Below are 5,596 nucleotides of genomic sequence, written 5' to 3' on the forward strand. Positions count from 1 at the left end.
CGAGTGTGTTATCCAAGTTAGGCATTTTTCCACTGGATTAGGACTTAATCATGATTTTTATGGGTTGGCTTGGAAAAAGTCAAAGCATGTGGAGGGTGCTGACTGAGGCAGGCGAGAGAGAAGCCGGACAAAGTTGGAGTCAACGAGAAGTTAGGCAAGTAGCATGTTAAAAAAACAAGGAAGAAAAATCAAAGGCCTACGAGGACGAGAGGCCCCCTCTAATTTTGGCACGCAAATCCAATTTTGCCAACATCGAGACCAAGACTAGTGGAAGCTTTGATTTGTATAGATTGGTACGATAACGTCGATCTTGTAGACTCCCTTTTTCACGCACCAAATTTAAGTCGATCTAGAAATATTCCATTGAAATCGGAGTTACTGTATCGATAAAGAGTCACATGTAGCGGATTTCACATATTTGCTAAAGAAATTAGGGAAAGCAAGAATAAAGTCGTGTGAAAAATCCAATTTCCTATTTATTTGGTTGTCCAAATGAGGTGTCAAAACCATTGCTCGGTCCCAACCCTCGAAACCCCATCCTTAGACCGATTTTAATGCAATGAACTCATTAATTAATTTGATATAAGTGAGACCTCGGCTAATAAGTCCTTTTCAGATTCTCATATCTTATTTAATGACAGACATTAGCGATGTTAGATGAATCTTGGCATCTATTAGTTGTTGGCTTATAAAGGCCTACCTTTTAATTTCATCGATGTGCGAAGATTACGCCACTCTAACACATTCTTGGAGGTTTTACTAGCACACGTGCGAGGTGGGTTTTTTCCCGGTTAGAAAAAGAGATCATTTTGGATTCTCTATATCAATACCGGACTCATATTTGTCGCAAAACCAAATTGTCGAAAAATTCCGTACTCTCAACATTGAGCTGGAAATTACTTCGAATCACAATTTCCAATTAATCAAAGCATCAATTAAACTAGGAGCTTATTCATACATTAGTGCTATTATTGAAATTGGTGCACATGTTTGATCGATTGGCACATTAACCGGGGGCCACGCTTCTGCATCCAGATGCGTGAGTTGTCCCACTAACAAAGGGCAGGTTTGCAACGAGGGCAACTCATCTTTCGAGGAATCAATAAAAAGAAGAAGAAGAAGAAAGAAATGCAAAAAGAAGAATTTCGAATTGTGAAGTCCATGTCAAGTTGGGGACCATTTGACTTTTCCCCACTAGAACATGCTCGGGCGTGCCCCTTTAACAATTTGTGAATATTCTAATAAGTTTGATATCTTAATAATCAAGCTCATAAAGCTGGAAAAATAAATAAAATAAAATAAAGAAGGGTCCAATCATAATGCATCTCTCCTTGGTGGAGGATAATATCAAATTATTGCTTAGTTAGAATCGAAAGAGATAGTAGGTTTGGTATATTACTATGTGCTCAATGAAAGGATCAAGTGGCATATGCTTTGCAAGTAGATGCCAATTGTTAAAGAAGCAAAGCATTAACAAAGTCATTTTTACATCCCTATAGATTTACCAAAAAAAAAAAAACAAAGTCGAAATCAAACAGTCATCAAGTAAATAATAATTAAAAAAAACAGAGAAGTATGGATAAATACTCCTTGGGCATGTAATAGCTTATTTGATTGAACAAAATAGAAGGCAATAATCGACTTCTTTTCTTTTTATTCTCTTCCTAAATCTTGCAAACACACTTTTTGACCTTTATTCCGCGACAAAAAACCTAGAACCTTTCAAAAACGTATAACAGTTCATTTGTAAATGGGCGGCGCGATTTTCACTCATATTTTGGTTAAAACACTCCTTTTTTTTAGTTAAATGATCGAAATACCATCATTTCTTTCGTCAATTTATTGTTTCTTTTTTTTTTTTCATCCAGCTAACCAAAAAATTACCTTTATTTCTATATTATTTCTCGTTAGTTTCACCATACAAATGCTCCATTGTACTCAACGAGACATCATCTTATCATGCATCATGCTATCACTTTGCCTAGTGAAACTTGTTAAATTTAATTTATGTTTTCATCTTTTTAATCCCAAAAGCAACATAGAATATTAGAATTTTCTATATATGATGGCTTGCAAGAACACAATTATTTTATTTTTTCATCAAATATTTTGGGACTATATTTCAAAGTTGAAGATTAAAATTCAATCTAATTATTGAGCCAATCTTGATCAACAATGGAAAAGAAAAATTGATCAAAATATCAAAAGGTTAATTTGTTAGAAACATAATCAAATGTCAAATATGTTTAAGATTTGATCATATCTACATACAAACAAAACATAAGCGCAAAAAGGGCAAAAAAAAAAAAAAGGGTCTTGTGGTTCTGCTCCTACCATGAAGAAAGTTATTAATATCGTAGATTCGACCTCATAGGAAGTGGATCAAAACGTTAAAATATGCTTAAAACTTTCCTTTGGAATAATTTGATGTTAGCTTGAAAGGTGCAGAATGTGTAACAAGATTCTCAACCCCCTTCTTTCAATTCAAATAAAAATGCAAGCAACTCAAAATAAAGCACAACAAAAACAATGTTTAACTTTAAAAATTGACGAATTTATTGAGGAAAAACAGCTACAAGGTCAAGATTGGTTAGATAAATAGATTGAATTTTAATTTAATCTTTGCTCAAATTGTTTGATGAAAAAATATGCCATTAATCGTGTGTTGATAAGTCATATAGTCATCATAAATAGAAATTTAGAATAATTTATGTCGCTTTTTGATTAAATATATGAGATTATTTATGAAATTTAACAACCCTCTCTAGAAAAAGTGATAACGAAATGCAAGATAAGATGATATCTCGCTGAGTATAATTGAGTATTTGTATTGTGAAATTGACAAGCGAAACGATAGAAATAAATGGAGTTTTGTCGATTAGTTTAATATAAAAAGAAACAATAAATTGAAAAGAGAAGATGGTATTTTGATCGTTTAATTGAAAAAAATGAGTGTCTTAGTTTTAACTAAAAATGTTAGTGAAAATAGCGCCACTCTTTGTAAATCACATCTATATGTATAATATACACAATTTTAGATATAATCGAGATTTTAGACCTCAAACGGGCCTCCAAAAATTGAATTCAAAGATCTTAAGATCGCGATACACAAAATTTCTCGATTTGTAGCAATTCAAAAAAAAAAAAATCTCAGCTGTCCACATAAAGTAGGAAGATTTCTTACTTTTTATTTGTATTTCTCTTTCTATTCTAATTATAAATATTTGTCGGGAAATTTTTTTTTTTCAATTTGATTGGATCTCAATCACAATCCGCAGTTGCAGGTGCGAATAGCGAAATGCATGCAACCAAGTCAAACATTTCACCAATAGCATGCCCCACAAGCTTTTGTGGGGGTCCACGCCAAAGGACAGCTCGACTCTTTGCGCCTAATTCATCGTCAACTTTTGGAACCAAGGAGGAATTGCCATAAAATATCTTACCATAAAGCAAATAAAGCTTACGTGTCTATTTTGCAAAAAAATAAAAAATATGTGCACCGAAAGTGCTAAAACTTATCATGGAAATACAATTGACCCTCTGTCAAAAATACAATCAAATTCTAAAACTTATCAAATTGATACAATCGAGTCCTTCTATTAATTCTATCCAATTTAATTAGCGAAAAATGCTTACATGGCTTTGTTCTTATTTTTCTTTTATCCTACATGGTGCTGAAGTGGCCAAAACGACGTCGTTTTGATCTAAATCTAATTTTTTTAATAGAAATTTTATTTAAGCAATCATATTTATAAAATATTATTCAAATCATTCATTTTTCGCAAAACAAACAGAGTATTAATTAAGACACGAGGCGTCACATGTTTATTAAAATAAATGAAAGTGATATATCTGGAGCTCCGTTAACTTTCTGCCCAAAATATGGACGGGAAATGGTATGAATTTCTAATGAATTTTTAATTTTAAATTGGATTAATATCACGAAAAATCTCACAGTAGTACACTTGTGAAAAATTTAAAATTTTTTTTTTACCATAAAAATTTCAAACACTAATGACAAATTTATCCTCCGTTAGTTTTCATTAAATTTTACCTTTAAATTATCGAGATGGATAACATGTGACAGTTGATGGGTGTATCAATTTGCGTTTTTCACCCACTATTTGTCATGTGTATCGGTTTGGGGTTTTCGTTATATTAACCCAATTTAATGGGTACTAATAAAGGGTAAATTTACTACAAGTTTATCATTTTATGATTTTTTGTGGCGAAAAAATTAGTTTGGGATAAATTTATCACATGTGTACCGGTTTGATGTTTCGGGTAAAATTATCACATGTATACCAGTTTGAAGTTTATTTTGATAAAAAAAAATAGTTTTGAGTAAATTTGTCACGTGTACCGGTTTGGATTCTTTTTGTGGTAAAAAAATAAGTTGAAGTAAATTTATTACATATATACCAGTTTCGGATTTTTCGTGGTATTTAACCGTTTTAAATTTACATTCTCTCTTATCTTTTTTGGTAAGACAAGTATTATTTATTTCGTAAGATATCTATTTTTTCCCAAAATGTAGATATTGACTTGATCCAAATCTCGCAACTTTGACATTCTCAAATCTCAGTTGTTTGAAACTTTCACAAAATGTAAACATTGACAATAGATTCACATATATATTATTCTTTAATTTTTAAAAAATATTTAGATAGTATTTTATTTTTTGACATAAATATTAAAAGATAGTATTTCTCTACCTTAGTAGTATTATGACGCATTGAAATATAGTTCTTCTGATAAATTTATCCCAAAATCCGCTGGCGGAAGTCCATTAATCATTAGCCGTCCTACATGGTACATCGCCACGTCAGCGATTTTCGACGAAAATTTATCGAAATGACTAGATTGAAATTTCTAATAAATATTTATGACTAAATTGACAGCCGTCTAATGTTTGGAGTTGATTGGATAATTATAACCCAATCATCTCTTTTCGATCGTAATGTTTCATTTGTGAAATTTCAAATGGGAACAACGTAGAGATGCGAATAAAGAAAGAAAATTAGCAATAGGCATATGTCATTCTCACAGTCACGGTTTTTTAAAGCCTACCGACATTTTGAAAAATTTTCAGATTCACTCACTATGCCAAGTCTCCACCTACCACCGAGCTCAATAACTTCAAGAATAAATAACTGCATGTCGAAAAATTTAAGGCTAGCACATTTACAGTTTGATTACAATCGAATGTCATCTTTACTGCTAAAGTTGCCACGCTTAAATATTTAATTAGTGACCATCATAATTAAACCCCATTTTTTTCGTACATAATTAATGAATTGGAAAAATATTTATCTAGAAATAAATATGTGTATTCTTGATGAAAATGAGTGAACGACAAATATTTTACTGTCCATGAAAATATTTTGTCTTAAATTATTGTCGACAATGAAAATGTCTTCATTATTTCAAGTGATACATATGATCATATTTGGAAAATATTTTTTAATTATTTATTTTTCGAGAAATAAATGGAGCTAGATGTATTTTACGACTTAATTCGATCTAATTGCATATGACTTATTCATTCATCCGCCTTGAAGGCTAGTAGTAGTACCATGCGGACAACTTTTGACTC

This window comes from Rhodamnia argentea, chromosome 9 (assembly GCF_020921035.1).
Source record: "Rhodamnia argentea isolate NSW1041297 chromosome 9, ASM2092103v1, whole genome shotgun sequence".
Classification (NCBI taxonomy): Eukaryota; Viridiplantae; Streptophyta; class Magnoliopsida; order Myrtales; family Myrtaceae; genus Rhodamnia; species Rhodamnia argentea.